We start from the raw sequence: 21587 nt of genomic DNA, 5'->3' as shown, positions 1-21587 counted from the left end.
GGAGCCTGTGCACTGCAGCTAGAGAAAGCCCTTGCACAGCAATGAAGCCCCAGAGCAGCCAAAAATAAATTAAAAAATTTTTTTAAAGATTGATATTAGCTTTTGTCAGTAAGTTAGAAGGAGTGAAGGCTCAGAATCCTTATTTACCATCACAGGGTGTTGTCTCTTGAAATAACATAGGTATATAAATATTAGGGGATTTCTTTTTCTGTTGGAGCAGAGAATACCAACTAAAGGGAAAGGTCAAATTTTTCTCATCAATTCTGTAAGTTTCCTTAGGTTTAAACCTGATGAAGGACTCAGGTAGGTATTTACTTACTTCATCTAATTAGTCTTATAGTTATTATCTGAAAAGTCATATAAGAACATAAAAACCCACTTTATTATAGTACCACAAGGCCCAGAGCAGCACTGAGCTTATTGTCTCAATGTTATTAAACATCCATCCGGAAAGACACAGGTGTGTGGCATGGGGTGGAGATAAGTCTCAAAGAATTCTGGTTTACTAAGTTACCTTTCATTTTTTTAACCTTAAGAAAGAAACTCACAGGAGATAGTTAAGGTGATAGGCTTGGTTTCTGTCTTAAGATGTTAACTTGGGGACTTCCCGGTGGTACAGTGGCTGAGACTCAGCACTCCCAATGCAGGGGGCCTGGGTTCAATTCCTGGGTAGGGAACTAGATCCCATATGTTGAAACTAAGAGTCTGCATACTGCAAGTAAAGATCCCACGTGCCACAGTGAAGATCAAAGAGCCCATGTGTTGCAACTAAAGACCCAGCACAGCCAAATGAATAAAAATTTTTTTTCAAAAAGAAGCTAATATGAGATGATAACATGTGCTGTTGTCATCTTCCAAAATTTCTGAAACAGATAAGCAGATAAACAAATAAGAAAATAACTGTCCAACCTGCAGAATCTGTTGTTGGAATCTGTGACTATAAGTTTGGATCTGCTGATTTCTATGATGGGCACTTACAGACAGGAAGAACTGACCCCATCACGATCAATAGTCATTAAGAGGCCAAAGGGGCTGGTTCATTTAGTTCACGCTTTAGAAAAGAGTTGCAGGTATTGTCCCAAAGGCTTGATATCATGGAAGGCAGCCAGTCTAAGCGAGACAGAGTTCTTTATCATGAGCTAATGAAGGTGTGGGCATATTCTGAAAGATAGGTGTAAGCTGTCTAACTAGTGCCCCAGCGTGTAAAGCTCACACCAGAGTTTTGGGTATTTTTATCCTTCTTTGAGAGGCTCCATTTGGTGGGTATGCTGACCCCTTTGACTAGCACTACAATTTCGTTATGAATTGGTATGATTTGTCAGAAGAAAATAAAGATAATTTTAAGAGCATCTCCGTGGATATTCACTTTCCCTCTTTCAAAAAGTAATGAGACAAGCCTACAGGCTGGGTTCCATTTTGGTCAAACTGCAAATATGTGACATTTTAGGAATCTTGGGCTATTTTATTCTTCACACCCATTTAATCACGGTTTGGTGACGGGGGTTTGATGGAATAAAGCAGTGCTGTAGATTCAGGGCAGTTCTGTTTCTGGGATTTTGTAACAACTATGGTTTTAGGAGAGAATGGAAAAAATAAACACACTTAGTAACTCAAAGGCCAGCTGCTTGAAAACTGGCTTGGACATTCTGGACTCATCACCATGACTTTTTCTATTTTCTTCTTGTTGTCCTAAATTGTAAACAGATTTGTGTGGATTCTTCTCTTGTATATTTATATTTGGGGAAGAAGCAGGCTGGGGCATTCCTCTTTTCTACATTTACATAAACTTCAGAAATCTAAAAATATAAGGTCCAGATTTTCTACTGACTAAAAACTAAGAGCAAAGAATTGAAAGAAATGTAATTGATTATGGGTAACTTTTCCTTCCATTGTAAGTGAACCTAGTACCCTTCACCCTAAGTAACACCCTCTAGGGTGTCAAAGAGCTTTAGAAAATATTTAGATGCAGAAACCTCAACTGTGTGGACTTGTATTATAAGGAACGCAAGAGAAACGTTTTTTAAAAATATATTTGTTTGACTGTGCCAGGTATCAGCTGGGGCATACAGGATCCTTTTAAGTTGCAGGATCTAGTTCTCTAACCAGGGGTCAAACCAAGGCCCCCTACATTTCGAACATGGAATCTTAGCCACTGAACCAACGCATACATAATTTTGGAGAAGCAGTAAAAATGAAGGTACTGTGGATATTTGGGAAGCAACTCACCAAAATTTATTCTTTTCTTCTGCTTAAAGTACTCTGAGATTTTTTTTTTTTAGGGGGGGGCGGGTAGTCTCTTTGTGAATCTGTTATAAATTAGTCATGAAATTATAGCAATTACAGTGGAATTAATCCAGGCATGGGCCTGATTGGCTTAAACCCAGAACATTCTATCTTTCTGGCCATAAGGATTACTTAGGGACAAAGATCATCAATTCTGGACCAGTGAGACATGTCTATACAGAGTGTAAATCTTTGGAGAAGTTATTTCCCTCACTCTTCTCACTACTCCCTCTCCTCTCACCAGATTCTTCCTCTGATGGAAAGGTCTGGAATAACTAGAGCTATTGTTACAGTGAATGGATCTGGCCTTAAGACAAACTGAGTCACTGGGTGGAGGGGAGGGTAGACATAAGAAAGAAACAGATAACAGGAGTAGGTGCCTACCTGGCCTTAAGAACCCTGAGTCGAGTCGTGGATTATCCAGTTACATGAACCAATAAACTCCCACTCTCGCTCTTTGGTTAAGTCATTTCGGGCCGAGGTTTCTTCTACTTGCAACCAAAAGCATCCTGATAGCTACAAAGGGGTTGAATTACAATGTAGTCACTGGAAATTTCCAATAGAGATTTCTGTGACAATGAATATATTTCATAAACGTGCTGATCAATATGGTCGCTACATGTGTCTACTGAGTTGCAGGTGGTGACTGAGGAACTAAGTTTTCAATCTAATTAGTTAAAATTAAAATTTCAATACAGCTATCCCCCAGAGTAGGAAATGGCAACCCACTCCAGTATTCTTGCCTGGAGAATCCCATAGTCAGGAGCCTGGCAGGCTACAGTCCACAGGGTTGCAAGAGTCGGACACAACTTAGTGACTAAACCACCACAGTGGCTACTATTTTGGACACCACATCACTAGATGTCTTTAAGACCTCTGATAGTTCTAACATTGTCTGATTTTATAAGTGTACTCAGTGCACATAAATAACACCCACAAATAGATCCAAATGTTACCTAAACTAAAATCTGTTGCCAGTACACACAGACATCTGATTTCCAGTAAAATTGGATATATTAGATTTATATGTCCATTTAAAGCTGCTGCTACAGCAGCTAATTTATGAGCAGATGATAAAAAGATCAACATGTATTACTTCTTTCCATATTAGACATTTTATAGCTGGGAAGACTTGGACAAAATACACAAACTCTCTAACAATATTTTGAGGATTAAGTGAGATAATACATGTAAAGGATTCAGCATAGAATCTAGCCCAGAGTAAATGTCAATGAATGGCAGCTGTATCTGCTACCACCACCATTGCTCAAGAGGGACACTGATGACCAAATGCCACTCCCACGCCCTTAGTATCTAGAAACACCTCTATCTGAGTAGACTAGTGACAGGTTACTGAGATACTGAAGTTGGAAAAGGCTTAGAGAACAAGTCATCCAAGGAGATATATGAATAGTTGCAGAGGGTTAAATTAAGTATCAGTCATCAAAGTGACCAGGAAGTTAGTATAGGAGAGAAATTAAAACCAAGACGTCCTGGCTTGAAATTCAGGGCCATATGTATTTCCTTATTGTTGTTTAGTCACTAAATCATGTCTGACTCTTTTGCAACCCCATGGACTGTAGCCTGCCAGGCTCCTCTGTCCATAGGATTTCTCAGGCAAGAATACTGGACTGAGTTGTCATTTCCCCCTCCAGGGGATCTTCCAGACCCAGAGATCGAACCTGCCATCTCCTGCATTGGCAGGTGGATTCTTTACCGCTGAGCCACCAGGAAAGCCGACAGTATACTTTATTTGATTTCACAATTTTCTAGATTTTTCAAACTTCCTAGAATTCTCTATTCACCTTAGCAAACAAGTTAATACTGGTGATTTATGGAAAACTCCATGTTTTACAATAAGATAAGCTTCTCAAGACCTTTTAATCTCAAGGCTGTCTCTAGATTCACTCTTTAAGAAGTGATTAAAGACTTTGGCTGTCAAGGTTATTGAATGTTTGAAGCATAGTTGTTTGAAAGTGAAGTGAAAGTGAAAGTTGCTCAGTCATGTCCAACTCTTTGTGACCCCATGGACTGACTACACAGTCCGTGGAATTCTCTAGGCCAGAATACTGGATTGGGTAGCCTTTCCCTTCTCCTGGGGATCTTCCCAACCCAGGGATAGAACCCAGGTCTCCCACACTGAAAGTGGATTCTTTACCAGCTGAAGCCCAAGGATACTGGAGTGGGTAGCCTATCCCTTGGGGATCTTCCTGATCCAGGAATCAAACCAGGGTCTCCTGCATTGCAGGTGGATTCTTTGCCAACTGAGCTATCAAGGGAAATATTTCAAAATTCAACACTGTTCGGATCTCTTTCTCTATATCTTAAAAAAAAAACTTTTTTGGAGTTTTTAGTACTGTATTATTATGGTCAAAGGCAGAATTAGAACATAAATCCCTTACCGGATCACAGATTTTCCTGTTCCCTCTCTTGTTGAAGGGTTACCCTTTTTTTGCTTTCAAAATGGAGCAAACAAAGTCTAAAACCAAAATCCCTGCTGATTTAATATTCAGCAATATTTAATAATAGCTCATCTATGGGTCAAGATGACAGAACACAGCCCACCCACAATTTATTACTAAATAAGCCCCACACCTCCAAGCTTAGAAGGTTCAAAGTCATTCCAATTCTTCTCTCTGATTTTGCAGCTGAATTACCCCATTAAAAATTATATTGCTTCTATAGCTTTAAGATCAACATTCAGAAAACGAAGATCATGGCATCCGGTACCACCACTTCATGGGAAATAGATGGGGAAACAGTGGAAACAGTGTCAGACTTTATTTTTTGGGCTCCAAAATCACTACAGATGGTGACTGCAGCCATGAAATTAAAAGACGCTTACTCCTTGGAAGGAAGGTTATGACCAACCTAGATAGCATATTCAAAAGCAGAGACATTACTTTGCCAACAAAGGTCCGTCTAGTCAAGGCTATGGTTTTTCCTGTGGTCACGTATGGATGTGAGAGTTGGACTGTGAAGAAGGCTGATCACCGAAGAATTGATGCTTTTGAACTGTGGTGTTGGAGAAGACTCTTGAGAGTCCCTTGGACTGCAAGGAGATCCAACCAGTCCATTCTGAAGGAGATCAGCCCTGGGATTTCTTTGGAAGGAATGATGCTAAAGCTGAAACTCCAATACTTTGGCCACCTCATGCGAAGAGTTGACTCATTGGAAAAGACTCTAATGCTGGGAGGGATTGGGGGCAGGAGGAGAAGGGGACGACAGAGGATGAGATGGCTGGATGGCATCACTGACTCGATGGACGTGAGTCTGAGTGAACTCTGGGAGTTGGTGATGGACAGGGAGGCCTGGCGTGCTGCGATTCATGGAGTCGCAAAGAGTTGGACACGACTGAGCAAATGATCTGATCTGAGCTTTAAGATCTGTATCTTTTAAGCTACTGTATGAAATTAAGTACAAGTGTTTTGAAGGAAAAATCTGATTTGCAAAGACTTTCTTATCCATGGCTGTAAAAAAAGGAAAAACGTGTCCCTAGGGCTGCCACGTTTCTTCCCTTCTCATAAGAAAATTTAGGGGAGGGGCTTCCCTGGTGGTCCAGGGGCTAAGACTGTGCTTCCAAAGTAGGAAGTCTGGGTTCGATCCCTGGTCAGGAAGTTAGATCCCACACGCCACAACTAAGAGTTCATATTCTGCAACTAAAGATTCAGCATGCCGCAATTAAGACACGGTGCAGCCAGATACATAAATAAATATTTTTACAACAGAAAGTTTAGAGGAACAAACTTTTTCTCCAAATAAATGTGTACCTTTGTCAATTAGGGGTTAAATTGACTTTGAGTGACTAGAGTGGAAACTAATGATGAATTTCAGAATAATCTCTGGGAAGTGTCATCCAAGCTCCAAAAAGGAGACTGTAAGTTTCTAGAATATAATCCAATGGGAAGTTGGGGACATTCGATATTTCAAACGTATTTAAAATATTTATTTCTTGGCCGTGCCATGAAGCATGCCGGATCTTTGCTCTCCCGCCAGGGATCGAACCCATGCCTCTGGCAGTGGAAGCACAAAGTCTTGACCACTGGACTTTCAGGGAGGTCCCCTCGATCAAGCTTAAAGTGTGAATGATACTGGCTCAAACATTTTTTTTAAACACTATATGGGCAACAGCATATGTTGCCCATAATTCAATTCATGGGCAACAGCACAAAATGAAATAACAGATTCTAGAAATATAATAATGAAGGTTATATGAAAAACTTTAAAATGTAAAGGACTAATGCACAGGCTACCAGGTATATTCAGGAGGATATCTGAATAGTGATAGCCAAAAAAATGTCCTATTGGAAAAATAAATGTGATGGTTGATATACACATATGAAGGATGCAATAGGTCAATGTTAATCACATCCTCCATTGCATTTTTTCACTTTGAAAGCAATGAGAGATCCAGTAGTGAGTCATAATGGTTACTTCCAAGCGAGATCAATTTTGAAGAAGTCCTATTCCTGAGACTAACTGATAAATGTCATTTGTAATGGGAAACATTTGCTTTCTGGCTAGTTAAGAGCATTTAGGTAGACAGTAATGCGTTGCAGCTGAAGGGTGGAGCTCCTTTAAAAAGAAGTATATTTTTTCTTTGCCAAATATAATGAAAAAAGTACAACTTCCAACTGCCCCATTATTGATACTCATTCAAGAAAGATTCTTGCAATATGACTCTTTCACAGGAAAGAAAAAACACTGGAAAATCAGAAGAGCAAATTATTACAGTTCAATAAACAGTGAGGAGTTCTAAGAAGAATAATCAAGATTTATCACTATAGAAACGAAGACACAAGTGAAAACAAAAAATAGATACAGTTTACAGGAAAGTAAGTGTATTTTTACACACATTAGAATGGGCTAGTTTTTGTTCCAGTTACAAATAAATCCTAAATCTCAGGTGCCCAAGACAATAACGGCTTATTTTTCACTCTGCTCCATGTCTGACGTGGGTTTGCAGGGCAGATGTGCTCATCCGTGTCACCAGACTTGCCTAATCAATGTGGGAAGGGGGTTAAAGCTCAACAATACCTACCCCGGCAATGAAATGCCTCCGCCTACAAGTGACACATGTCCCTTTCATTTCATTGGCCAAAGTCAGTCACATGGTCATGACTAATTTCAATATAGTGAAGTGCAATTCTATCATATGCTTGCCTGGAGCAAGGAGATCATAATATTTGTGAACAGTTTTAATGGCTATCACATCACTTTTTTGTGTAGTTTTTTTTTTTTTTTTTTTTACTTTTTTACTTTGTATTGGGGTATAGCTGATTAACAATGTTGTCAGGTCAACAATGAAGATGCTCAGCCATACATATACGTATATCCAGTCTCCCCCAAACTCCCCTCCCATCCAGGCTGCCACATAACATTGAGCAGAGTTCTCTGTGTTATAAGTAGGATACTGTGGTTATCCATTATAAATACAGCAGTGTGTACATGTCCATCCCAAACTCCCTAACTGCCCCCTCCCCTGAACCGTATCCCCTGGCAACCACAAATTCATTCTCTAAGTTTGTATCACATCATATTTGATGGAAGAAAAACTGGTTGTAGACAAGGACTATTACATGCAAGGTGAGTCCAACAACCAGAATAAAAACAGTCCAACATGTAAGGAGAATACCAACAATAGGAAGGTATTTGCTGTCTTCAAAAGAATAACTTACACATTTACTGCTAATCAATATATTAACATTAGAATCTAGAAAATGTATCATGTAGGTAGAACAGAAGGATACAAGTAGTTGTGACAAATGGTCCCAACATGCATTTCAGGCAAAACTAGACTGGTCTGCTAGTACCATATATTCTCCATATGCTCAGTTAGCAAGTCAAAGACATTTTCTAATGAATTTATTAGGAAGCATGGTCTTTGTTTCACTTTTTAAATTTTTTAACCCAGAGGAAACCTTCACCCTCACTGGTGAAGTAAAATCTCAGGCAGCACCATGGCATACAAAACAAACTGGATCTGAGCCTCTCGGACTGGGATTGGAGGCCCAGTATTCTCACAGTGGGCCTGAAATATTGCAGAAACCCTGGAAAATGCTAGATTGCTGCTTCAAGAACACTTTTCAAAGGAAGTAGTTGTCTCTTTGTCAAACAATGCAAGTTTTCATTTCAAAAAGCCAAGAATTATGGATAGACATAGAGACTGTCATCAGTTCAGTTCAGTTGTTCAGTCGTGTCCAACTCTTTGCGACCCCATGGACTGCAGCACACCAGGCTTCCTGTCCATCACCAACTCCTGGAGCTTGCTCAAACTCATGTCTATCGAGTCAGTGATGCTATCCAACCATCTCATCCTCTGAAGTCCCCCTCTCTTCCCACCTTCAATCTTTCCCAGTATCAGGGTCTTTTCCAATGAGTCAGTTCTTTGCATCAGGTGGCCAAAGTATTGGAATTTCAGCTTCAGCATCAGTCCTTCCAATGAATATGCAGGACTCATTTCCTTTAGGATTGACTGGTTGGATCTCCTTGCAGTCCAAGGGACTCTCAAGAGTCTTCTTCAACCTCACATTTCAAAAGCATCAATTCTTCGGTGCTTAGCTTTCCCTATAGTCCAACTCTCACATCCATACGTGACCACTGGAAAACCCATAGCTTTGACTAGATGGATCTTTGTCAGCAAAATAATGTCTCTGCTTTTTAATATGCTGTCTAGGAGACTGTCATACAGAGTGGAGTAAGTCAGAAAGAGGAAAACAAATATCATATATTATCACTTATATGTGGAATTTAGAAAAATGGTACAGATGAACCTATTTGCAAAGCAGCAATAGAGACACAGATACTGAGAACAAACTTTTGGATCTCAAGGTGGGGAGGGAGAGAGGACTGAACTGAAGGATTGGGATTGACATATATACACTACATATAAAATAGACAACTAATGAGAACCTGTTGTACAGGGAATTCTGCTCAGTTCTCTGCAGTGACCTAAATGGGAAAGAAATCTAAAAAAGAGGGAATATATGTATATATATAACTGATTCACATTGCTACACAGCAGAAACAACATTGCAAAGCAACTCTAATAAAAATTTAAATTTTTTTTAAAAAGTCAAGAATTACAAGAGTGACAATGGGACTTTCAGCTCATTTCTATGTTAATCTATTTTTGCAGCCATGTTTTTGCAGCCATGAAATTAAAACACGCTTACTCCTTGGAAGGAAAGTTATGACCAACCTAGATAGCATATTCAAAAGCAGAGACATTACTTTGCCAACAAAGGTCCGTCTAGTCAAGGCTATGGTTTTTCCAGTAATCATGTATGGATGTGAGAGTTGGACTGTGGAGAAAGCTGAGCACCGAAGAATTGATGCTTTTGAACTGTGGTGTTGGAGAAGACTCTTGAGAGTCCCTTGGACTGGCAAGGAGATCCAACCAGTCCATTCTGAAGGAGATCAGCCCTGGGATTTCTTTGGAAGGAATGATGCTAAACCTGAAACTCCAATACTTTGGCCACCTCATGTGAAGAGTTGACTCATTGGAAAAGACTCTGATGCTGGGAGGGATTGGGGCCAGGAGGAGAAGAGGACAACAGAGGATGAGACGGCTGGATGGCATCACCGACTTGATGGACGTGAGTTTGGGTGATCTCTGGGAGTTGGTGATGGACAGGGAGGCCTGCTTCTGCTAAGTTGCTTCAGTCGTGTCCGACTCTGTGCGACCCCATAGACAGCAGCCCACTAGGCTCCTCCTTTCCTGGGATCCTCCAGGCAAGAATACTGGAGTGGGTTGCCATTGCCTTCTCCAATGCATGAAAGTGAAAAGTGAAAGTGAAGTCGTTCAGTCATGTCCGACCTTTAGCGACCTCATGGACTGCAGCCTACCAGGCTCCTCTGTCCATGGGATTTTCCAGGCAAGAGTACTGGAGTGGGGTGCCATTGCCTTCTCTGCAGGGAGGCCTGGCGTGCTGCAATTCATGGGGTTGCAAAGAGTTGGACACAACTGAGCGACTGAACTGAACTGAACTAAGAGATAGCACAGTATTTATCCTCCAATTTAATTATGTGATTCATGGGACAGTATTATTTGCATCTGTGACTGTGCTATATAGACCTTAATATAATATACGTGTATATATGTATGACTGAGACACAGTTTCACAAAATCTAACTTGTCTTTACTCCATACATGGAAATTAAAATTACACAAAATTAAAGATGCTTGCTCCTTGGAAGAAAAGCTGTGACAAACCTAGATAGCATATTAAAAAGCTGAGACATTACTTTGCCGATAAAGGTCCCTATAGTTAAAACTACGGTTTTTCCAATAGTCATGTATGGGTTTGAGAGCTGGACCATAAAGAAGGCTGAGTACCAAAGAATAGGTGCTTTTGAATTGTGATGCTGGAGAAGACCCTTGAAAGTCCCTTGGACTGCAAGGAGTTCCAACCATTAAATCCTAAAGGAAATCAACCCTGAATAATAAACCTAAAGGAAACCATTAAATCCTAAAGGAAATCAATCCTGAATATTCACTGGACTGGTGCTGAAGCTGAAGCTCCAGTACTTTGGCCAACTGATGAGAATAACTGACTCATTAGAAAAGACCCTGATGCTGGGAAAGATTGAGGGCAGAAGGAGAAGGGGGCGACAGAGGATGAGATGGTTGGATGGCATCACCAACTGAATATACATGAGTCTGAGTAAACTCTGGGAGATAGTGAAGGACAGGGTAGCCTGTCTACCCTGTCTACCCTGGGGTAGTCCATGGGGTCACATAGAATCGGACACGACTAAGAGACTGAACAACAACACACAATAACTCTGACAGGTTCTTTTCTATACTTTTTTTAAAATGCTGACTTCAACCCACTACATTGTTTCACTAAAGGATCACGACCTCAGTCTGAAAATCCTGACTTGAGGGAAGTTTCTAGTTGGTATGCCCCAGGGATCTAGCCTGTGAAACATTTCTCCTGGTGGTTTGATTTAGGACATTGAACACCGATTGTCACTGATCATGTTTGGAGACAGATGATATCAGACTGGAAGATGTAGCTAACATAGCTTTAGTAGGCTGCAACAGTGGATCCAAGAAAACAGGCTGTGTTTTCAAAAAGTTAAAGGTATAACCCTACACTACATTAAGCAATGTAAGTCATATATCCCAAATAGGGGCCATATTTTAAAATTTGTTTCATCTTTGTAGAAGGAGTTATGATTTGAAAATAGAACATATGGGAAAGATTTCAGGATTTTAATTTAGTACAAGCAGGATCCGAGTCATTAGGGTTAAGTGATTGCCAAAATAACCAGGTGAAAAGCAATCAGACGAAGAGTCCCTGAGAACCTTTCCTGAGGCCAGAGTTTACCTGGGTGTTTGCATTTACTTCTCAGAAGCACATTTTAACCAGAGGGACAATGACAAATGCGAACAAGGACACATGAGGTAGGGGAAGAACCACATCACATGAAGGACAGTTGGAGGAGTGCAGGGTGTGGAACCTGAAAATGCAAGACTTAAAGGAATTTCCAGTGGTCATGTATGGATGTGAGAGTTGGACCATAAAGAAAGCTGAGCACTGAAGAATTGATGCTTTTGAACTGTGGTGCTGGAGAAGACTCTTGAGAGTCCCTTGGACTGCAAGGAAATCCAACCAGTCAATTCTAAAGGAAATCAGTCCTGAATATTCATTGGAAGGACTGATGCTGAAACTAAAGCTTTAATACTTTGGCCACCTGATGCAAAGAACTGACTCATTGGAAAAGACCCTGATGCTGAGAAAGACTGAAGGCAGGAGGAGAAGGGGACGACGGAGGATGAGATGGTTGGATCACCGACTCGATGGACATGAGTTTGAGCAATTTCTGGGAGCTGGTGATGGGCAGGGAATCCTGGTGTGCTCCATTTCATGGGGTCGCCAAAAGTTGGACACGACTGAGCAACTGAACTGACTAAAAGGAATAGTGGTCTTCAAGTATCAGAAAATCTGATATGAATCACATGGAAGAAAGATGACACTTGGTCCCTTGTCTCCCAGAAGGCAGAATCATTCATTCATTCATTCATTGAACAAAGTTGTTGAGCACGTATTACTTCTTATTAAGCCAAGTTTTAGAAGTCCAGGAATAAAAGGAACTCAAAAACCACACAGTCTAGTGGGCACGAAGGACACATCCCAGCTTTCTGAAACTTGCATTTATGTCTCTTGTGGCAGCAGTGTTCCTTGGGCAGGCATAGCCCCCTCGCAATGAGTCGCCTTCTGCGTGGGATCATTTATTGTTCAGACTCAAGGTCTGTACCGTGTCCCTGACTAGGATCATCCACAAAAATCTTTCAAAAGCTCCCAGTTACCTCTAGAATAAGATCTAAAATCCAAAGGGCACCCAAGGCTTGTTTTCAAAATCTCTTTTTTCATCAATGTCTCCTGTCACCGCCCACCCCAACCATTTTAAATTAAGTTCAGTTCCCTAAATGCGCTGTGCGCTCTCTCTGTCTTCCCAATGCTGTACGCCCCTCATCATCGCCAGCCCCTGGCTGACTTGTGTGTTTCCACTATGATGACTCGGTTACTCGCCTACTTCAGGAGGCCCCTGCGACTCCCGCTGGCCGTGTTCCATGAACCCTCCTCTGTGCTCCGGGGCACACAGTCCCCCTTTGTTACTTATCCTAGTGAACTGTCACTTACCTAGAAGCTCTGTGAAGACTGGAATGTTTTCTCTTGGTATCTCAGCACCGGGTGCAGTGGGTGGCACAGAGCCGGTCTTCAAAAACGCCTGTTAAATATATCAACGGATGAAGGGTTCCGATTGCACCAAGAGATTAAGTACTCCCTAAAACAACTTTTAATAGAGTATCATCTATAAAAATATTGAGTCACTATGTTGTACACCTGAAACTGATACTGTAAATCAATGATACTTCAATTTAAAATAAAATGGTAAGCATTTCCAAAGATAGAGCTGGTCACTGACTTTCAACTTTTGACAATGAATCTAAACAGAGGAAACGTGAGAGAGCTCTTTAGAAACTCACTTCTAAGGTCAAGACCACCATTGACCTCTAGGCGACAGGAGCCTGAAGTGAGTCAGGTAACAGGAAGCACGCCCTGAAACTTGCTCCCCAGGGACGCGAAGAGAGGATGAGGAGGGATTGTTGACAGTCATCATCAGAAAGTGATCTCCATTTGCTGCTCTGTGAGTTGTCCTGGCATCACAGGGGGCATCCAGGCTTTCTCTCCTACATGAAGGCTGGCACCGGGCAGTCCATGCGTCGGGGCAGTAAAACAATCCCGCATGAAGGGCAGCACGTTGTCCGTGGGCTGTGCCAGCCCAAAGAAACAGTGCTGCCTTTGAGAGACACAAAGAGCCACTGTCCTTGCCTCTTTTTTTCTTCTTCAAAAACTGTCAGAGTCCAAAACTCGCTGCGGAGATAACAAAGGCTCCTCGTAGACTGAGCAGAAGGCTGTAGCCGTTCCACCTGTAGAACCCCAGCCAAAACCAGCCCACAGGCCATAGCCCACAAGATTAAGGTAGTCAAGCATCCTTCTCACCTGGTCCATAATCTGAAAGAAAAATAAGCTTTGCTTAAAAAAAAATAGAATGCCCCCCCTTTTTTTTCTCTGCCCCTATTGGTTCAGGACTGCTCTGTTCTCACCCATGGAATGAATCAGCTTCTGCATGCCAGGATGTCTCCTTGGTAATATACACCCTACTTGCTGGTGTTTTTCATGATGCTGCCATTATATCCGTGTACTATAAAAGCCTGAGGAGTTATTTTAGCAAAGACTGAAGAACCATCCGTAGAGTAGCTCCTGTGCTAAAAATGGGAGGTTGGACTGATTGACCACTGAGATCCCTTCCCGGTTCTGAAATTAGAAGGCAGGGAGAGGGAACATGTAATTCATTCAAGTCTGTGGTCACCTGGTAGTCACATTAATAACGCAAATGGCTCAAATGTGGACAGAGCTGCCAAGGAGTCAAGTGCAGAGGGCAAGGGCAGTTGGGAGAGGACAGAGGGAAGAGGAAGGCTAAGAGACAGGGCTGCAGTTAAGAAGAAGTTGACATCAGTCTACACTGGGCACGGCTGTGTTTCAGGCAGGAGCTCATGACACAGGTGAAAAGCAAATTGCTTTGAGACAAGCAGTGCAAAAGAGACCTGTACTCAGGCTACTGCAATGCAATAGGCTGGGTGCCATGCTGTGTCCGTGCAGGTAGCACAGCGTGTCTGGAGGCAGATAGAATAAAACTTCTTCAATGAGGCAACGAGTGAGCTTAAGCTTAAGAATGAACAACAGCTAATTTAATTTGGGAGGAGGGCGTGGGCGGAGAGTCTACACAGAAAGGACAGCAAAAGCTAAGCTGCAAAGCATGTGAGATCATGGCAGACACAGAGAGCTGCAGGCAGTTCCTGGGCATGGCTGGTGTAGAGCACACCTGTGAAAAGACACCAGAAGTACTGGGAAACAGGGAGCTACCAGAACTGTGAAGGTCTCTCCTGCCATGCATAGTGGTGGAGGATTTACTGTCAGTGTTGGGAAGACATGGCTCCCAGAGCCCTAGGGAAGAACCACTTCCTGGCAGGGACCTCTGGAGTGGACAAAACGTCAGAGAGGGCAAGAGACTATAGGCACTAGACTTCCCAGGCTAACAGAAACAGGAGAGAAGGGGGCTGGGCACAATCTTTAAGAGAATGACCTAGCCATCGACATTATGACAAAAGCTGGTTAGAACCAACTAAGTCCAAGATGGCAGAAGATTCAACTTCCAGTGGATCTTGAACTTCATTATATGCTCACTGTAATGTGTTAGCATTACAAATTGCCAACATCTGTTGGATCATCAAAAAAACTAGAGCATTCCAGAAAAACATCTTCTTCTGCTTTATTGACTACGCCAAAGCCTTTGACTGTGTGGATCACAACAAACTGTGGATAATTCTTCAAGAGATGGGAATACCGGACCACCTGACCTGCCTCCTGAGAAAACTGTATGCAGATCAAAAAGCAACAGTTAGAACTGGACATGGAACAACAGACTGGTTCCAAATTGGGAAAGGAGTACATCAAGGCTGTATATTGTCACCCTGCTTATTTAACTTATATGCAGAGTACATTATGCAAAATGTCACGCTGGATGAAGCACAAGCAGGAATCAAGATTGCCGGGAGAAATATCAATCACCTCAGATATGCAGATGACACCACCCTTATGGCAGAAAGCGAAGAATTAAAGAGGCTCTTGATGAAAGTGAAAGAGGAGAGTGAAAAAGTGGTTTAAAAGTCAACATTCAGAAAACTAAGATCATGGCATCCAGTTCCATCACTTCATGGCAAATAGATGGGGAAACAATGGAAACTATGAGAGACTTTATTTTTGGGGGCTCCAAAATCACTGCAGATGGTGACTGCAGTCATGAAATTAAAAGACACTTGCTCCTTGGAAGAACCAACCTACCCAGCGTATTAAAAAGCAGAGACATTACTTTGCCAACAAAGGTCCATCTAGTCAAAGCTATGGTTTTTCCAATAGTCATGTATGGATGTAAGAGTTGGACTATAAAGAAAGCTGAGCAGCAAAGAATTGATGCTTTTGAACTGTGGTGTTGGAGAAGACTATTGAGAGTCCCTTGTACGGCAAAGAGATCCAATCTGTCAATCCTAAAGGAAATCAGTCCTGAATATTCATTGGAAGGACTGATGATAAAGCTGAAACTCCAATAATTTGGCCACCTAATGCCAAGAACTGACTCATTGGAAAAGACCCTGATGCTGGGAAAGATTGAAGGCAGGAAGAGAAGGGGATGAACAGAGGATGAGATGGTTGGATGGCATCACTGACTTGATGGACATGAGTTTGAGTAGGCTCTGGGAGTTGGTGGTGGGCAGGAAAGCCTGGCATGGTGCAGTCCACGGGGTCGAATGGAGTCAGACATGACTGAGCGACTGAACTGAACTGAACTGAATGCGTTAGCATCTAAATGACACACCCCAGTTCCCAGGCTGCCCATAAGAGGTCAAAAAGTAGGTGGTGGCCCAATTCCTGGAAATCCCTGCCCCTTCTCCAAAATAGTTGGAATAACCCTCCCACTCATTAGCCTATGAAATTACCCAGCTCATAAAAACTAACCACCCCATATTTCAGGGTCTCTTGCCTTCTGAGGTGGCCCATACTCTTTCTGTGGAGTGTGTTTCTCCCGGGGTTATTCTTGCCTTTTGAGATGAACTGCATTCTGTCTATGGAATGTGTAAAAGTGAAAGTTGATCATTCCTGTCCAACTCTTTGCAACCTCATGGACTGTAGCCTGCCAGGCTCCTCTGTCCATGGAGTTCTCCAGGCCAGAATCCTGGAGTGGGTAGCCATTTCCTTCTCCAGGGGATCTTCCCAGCCCAGGGATTTGACCCAGGTCTTCCACATTGCAGACAGATTCTTTACCATCAAAGCTACCAAGGAAGCCCAAGAACACTGGAGTGGGTAGCCTATCCCTTCTCTAGGGGATCTTCTTGACCCAGGAATCGAATAGGGGTGTCCTGCATTTTTTACCAGCTGAGCTACCAGGGAGGCTCATGGAATGTGTATCTTTCTAAGTAAATCTTACCTATCACTTTGTCTCTCACTGAATTCTCTCTTTGCTGAGACATCAAGAAACTGAGCTTCATTAAGTTCTGAGACCAAATGTGCGATTTCAACTAAAAGGCTGTGGGTTCAAGTCCCCATCTGAGGTGTGCAGTTTCATAGTCAAGATTGTCTGTTCTCAAGTGTGAGTGAAGAATGTCGCCAGCCATATCAGCAAACAAAGGACATCTTGCTCATCAAGCCATCCACCACTGCGACCATCACAACAGTGCAGCCTGAGGGGGATTCAGGATGGAAAAAAACAGGATACTGGCCGACTACAGCCTACCAGGCTCCTCCACCCATGGAATTCTCCAGGCAAGAGTACTGGAGTGGGTTGCCATTTCCTTCTCCATAGACAACTAAGGTGCATATCAAAAGAATGATTTCAATGAGCTCAGCCTCTTGTATCTTCGCATAGGAAAAGCACTAAATTTGTTAACTGAAGACATCTGGGTGTTCTTTATTTATTTATTTTTTTTCGAGAGACAAAATTTAATATATGCACACCGTTTTATATATAATGCAGCATCACACCATGTAGGGCATTTACACTTATTTTATACATTCAGATATGTTTGAAACACTTCTTAAGGCTACAAAACAGAACATAGAAAAATGTTCTGGGTTTTCTTTAATTAACAGTAATTCCTTGATGTTTCTACTACCTGGTTTTTGTTGCAAAAATATCTATATATCCTGGTTCTTCCCTTACCTCTTTGAAACAGTCCCTCAGATGTATATAAGAGGCTGACTCCTGGGCTTTCATCCTGGTCAGTCTGCTGAATAAAACATAATTCTCAACTTTTAGGCTGTGCATTTGTTTTCAGTCCATACAAGCATGGCAGGAGAGTGGGTAAAAGGCTCACGTTAGCAAGGGCGACAGACATCGCAGATGGACTAGAATCTCTTCCTTTTCACCCCCAACGAAATGCCGGCGCTGTGGAAGGCCCTGGAACTTGGAGGATGTGGGCAGAAAGGTCCAAGAAGATTCAAAGTTAAATTTCCATTAACCCAGAGCCTTAGGGCTCAGAGGATATGTGACTTTTCAAAAATTACATATGTATTTCTTTTGTATCAGAACTTGTGGCTTGAGATCTACACCTACTACCTGGATTACCTGATTTAAGCCTCACAATAACTTACACGTGAAAGTCAAATTGCTCAGTCGTGTCCAACTCTTTTCGACTCATGGACTGTAGCCTATCAGGCGGGTTGCCACTTCCTTCTCCAGGGGATCTTCCCTACCCAGGGATTGAACCCAGGTCTCCCGCACTGCAGGCAGACACTTTACCGTCTGAGCCACTAGGGAAGCCCCATTATTCTCCCTAGTTTACAGTAGTTAAACACAGAGGCTACATAAGGAATGAGCTCATAAATGGAAATATTCTCATTCAAGCACCTCATTTTACCACTGAGGTAACAGAGGTTTTGGAAAGGCTAAGTGAGTCTTAAGTTCCAAACCCAAGCCTGAAGGAAACCTTGGCTACACCAGTGTGCACTGGAAGGCAGAGTCTGACCAGGGGGAAGTCCTCCAGGGCTCATTTTTTAAAACCCTGAACACTGCTGTTGTTGCTTCTGCATTTGTAAGGCAGACACATGTGAAAGGCAGATTTCCTGGAGATTTTTTACTTTTGAAATATTAATTGCAGCCTAAGCTAATAGGCTAGAAGAAGCCTATCAGTCAGCAAGAAGGCTCTTGGTCTCACAGGGTTAACTTCTTCCCCAAACCCCTCCCCACCCATGAGAGGCAGCAAATCCAGTGAAGGAGAGGCAGAGGAACCTCTGAAAGGGCCGCTGCTGCTGCCGCAGCAGGTAGGAAGCCTGTGGGCATCCAGCCTAGGGAGCCAAGCCCACAAGGCCAGTCAGCTGCCAGGATCAATGGCGCTCTCCCAGGGCTCCAGGGTATCCTGCTTAGAGGTGGAAGTTCCCTCTCTATGGGCAATGTGTCACTGGTTTAAGAAAGAAACTACTACTTCTAAGAGCCAAAAAGCAGAGACATTACTTTGCCGATAAAAGTCTGTCTAGTCAAAGCTACGGAGAAGGCAATGGCAACCCACTTCAGTACTCTTGCCTGGAAAATCCCATGGATGGAGAAGCCTGGTAGGCTGCAGTCCATGGGGTGGTGAAGAGTCGGACACGACTGATCGACTTCACTTTCACTTTTCACTTTCAAGCACTGGAGAAGGAAATGGCGACCCACTCCAGTGTTCTTGCCTGGAGAATCCCAGGGACAAGGGAGCCTGGTGGGCTGCAGTCTCTGGGGTCGCACAGAGTCGGACACAACTGAAGCAACTTAGCAGTAGCAGCAGCAGTCAAAGCTATGGTTTTTCCAGCAGTCATGTATGGATGTGAGAGTTGGATCATAAAGAAAGCTGAGTGTCGAAGAATTGATGTTTTTGAACTGTGGTGTTAGAGAAGACTCTTGAGAGTCCCTAGGATTGCAAGGAGATCCAACCAGTCAAACCTAAAGGAAATCAGTCCTGAATATTCATTAGAAGGACTGATGCTGAAGCTGAAGCTCCACCTGATACGAAGAACTGACTCATTGGAAAAGATCCTGATGCTGGGAAAGATTGAAGGCAGGAAGAGAAGGGGATGAACAGAGGACGAGATGGTTGGATGGCATCACCGACTCAATGGGCATGAGTTTAAGCAATCTCTGGGAGTTGGTGATGGACAGAGAAGCCTGGTGTGCTGCAGTCCACAGGGTCGCAAAGAGTTGCACACAACTGAGTGACAGGAACTGAACTGAACTGTGTGCCTGGAAGTCTCTAACTGTGTTACTTGATTTAATTGTAGTGAGATTATCATAAGAAAGGAATTATTTTCATTTAACAGGGAAGAACTTAGAGATCCTGCCAAAGTCAGGAATCAGAAGGGTGAGGTTCAAAACCAGGTATTTTCCCATTCCCCCAACCACTGGCTGCTGTTTTTCTTCCCACAGTGCAACCCCTCATTTATTTCTAAATCACCCTCCCTTACTGCATTTTTTTTTCCAGTTGTAAAACGAGCCCAGAAAAGGACTGCTAAAATATCCCTCACCTTCCTTAAAACTGAGTGAACAAATGTGAAAGTATCTGGAATGAATAATACGTAAGATACATTGAAAGGATCCTTGCAGTAAAAAGATATGTGGCTTGCATTACCGAGGAGCCTCAGCTGAAGTCCCGACAGGTAGTGACAACATAAAGATCATTTTGATTCCAAGACTGGTACAGGAGAAGCAGGGAGAGGAGGAAGCGCACTGCACTTCCACGTGACTGTTTTGGAGAATTTAAAAAAAAAAAAAGCTTTGGTGAGCTAATCTTGAACTTGAGGCACTGTTCCTTTGTTGTCCAGCTGCTGCCTTCGAATCCTGTGTTTGTGTTACCCACAATTGCCACGGAAGCGTTTCATTTCATTTATTTATTATTCATATCCCTCTAACTTCCAAAGATAAATGCAAAGCGGGGAAGTGAAGCTTTTTCATTTTCATGCACTAGATTCGTATCTCAGCCGCTTTGTTTTGCTGATATGTCAGTGTAAAAACCACGGAGCTCCTACAACCACCCGTGCAGAGGGCTGGGCGACGGCGATTACTCTAAAATTCAAATATTTGGATTCGATGCAGAGGTCCAGTGCCAAGGACATGCTGATCTGCGATTGAAGAGCTAAAACATGAAAGTCCCAATCTTCCTCTCCCCTGACTGTGTCGAAGGGACGCGCTGTGGATTTAATCTCTTTAATCTGCCTAGCTGCTTCCAAAGCCACAATTATTCTGAAACCAGGCAAGGGCCAGCAGCGCTGCTGGGTCCGCCCCTGAGTGCAAGGCGAGGCTGGGACCACAGATCCCCACGGACTCTTTGTTCTGTAGCAGAGGATTCTCTCAGTGGCCAGTTGAAGGACTTTTCTTTGTGTTGTGATTGACAGACATGAATTAAATATCACCCCACTGGGCTTTCTGATTGGTGAATGGCCATGGATTACAAGAATGTCTGGGGAAAATGGCATTTCATGATAGGGAGACAAGACCAGAAAGGCAGGGCTTTTCCAGCTAATCCTGAACTTGACAACAGCAGAGACCTTGATTCTGGGCTGTGTGTGTGTGTGTGTGTGTGTGTGTGTGTGTATGCGCGCGCGCACGCGTGTGTGTTAGCTTGATATGCCTTGTTCAGGTCTGGGAAGGATAGATCCTAGAATGGTCTAAGAGAACAGGATGAAGCCAAAGGAAGTAAAATAACTGGGGGGGAGAGAAAAGACTGTTTTCTTTAAAAGACTGAAGTTTCTGGAGCTGTGCTTTAAGGATTCTATCCTTCAGTGGGTCTGGCATCGTCCTTGGGGCATTTTTTATTTCTCAGTTTTTCAGCAGGCAATTAGCGTTCCTTAGGGCAGCTGCGGGGACCTGCAGCGTCCACCCTGTTCCCAGCATACAATGCACAGCCTTGGGCACAAACAGCTCTGCACACTCAAGCCTCCGGTTCTGGGCAAATAGAGACGGCGCAATCAGAAAGTCCTAAGTGTGGAAAGATGGAGGAAAAAAGAAAAGCATCCCAGAATCCTAGGTGATTCAGCATGTAGGTGGCCAACTAGGAAAAGAGGAAATGGGAACAAAAATGACCAAATGACAGAAGCTCACCTATCGTCTAGCCTAAGAGGTGGTGAGAGGGTTAGATGAGTGTCACTTTCAAAGAAAGGTGATTATGCTGGTTCAACTGACCCCCAGCGACAGAAAGCAGTGATTCCCAA

The 21587-nt window shown here is 42.9% G+C and overlaps 1 long non-coding RNA gene across 2 annotated transcripts in view; it reads right to left on the bottom strand.

The window, feature by feature from the left end:
- Positions 1–21587, bottom strand: part of LOC147361053 (uncharacterized) — a 46159-nt gene that overhangs the window by 6380 nt on the left and 18192 nt on the right. For both annotated transcript variants that reach the window (XR_015139661.1, XR_015139660.1), the window contains exons 6-7: positions 13283–13811; positions 12936–13023 (exon numbers count right to left, since the gene is read on the bottom strand). This is a non-coding gene — a long non-coding RNA (uncharacterized LOC147361053). The remainder of the gene's footprint in view (positions 1–12935; positions 13024–13282; positions 13812–21587) is intronic.

This window comes from Bos grunniens, chromosome 13 (assembly GCF_055505025.1).
Source record: "Bos grunniens cultivar Pamir isolate PY7600 chromosome 13, Bosgru_T2T1.0, whole genome shotgun sequence".
NCBI classification, from domain to species: Eukaryota; Metazoa; Chordata; class Mammalia; order Artiodactyla; family Bovidae; genus Bos; species Bos grunniens.
Note: the sequence above shows the minus strand (reverse complement) of the source record. Positions and strands in the feature narration are given on the sequence as shown.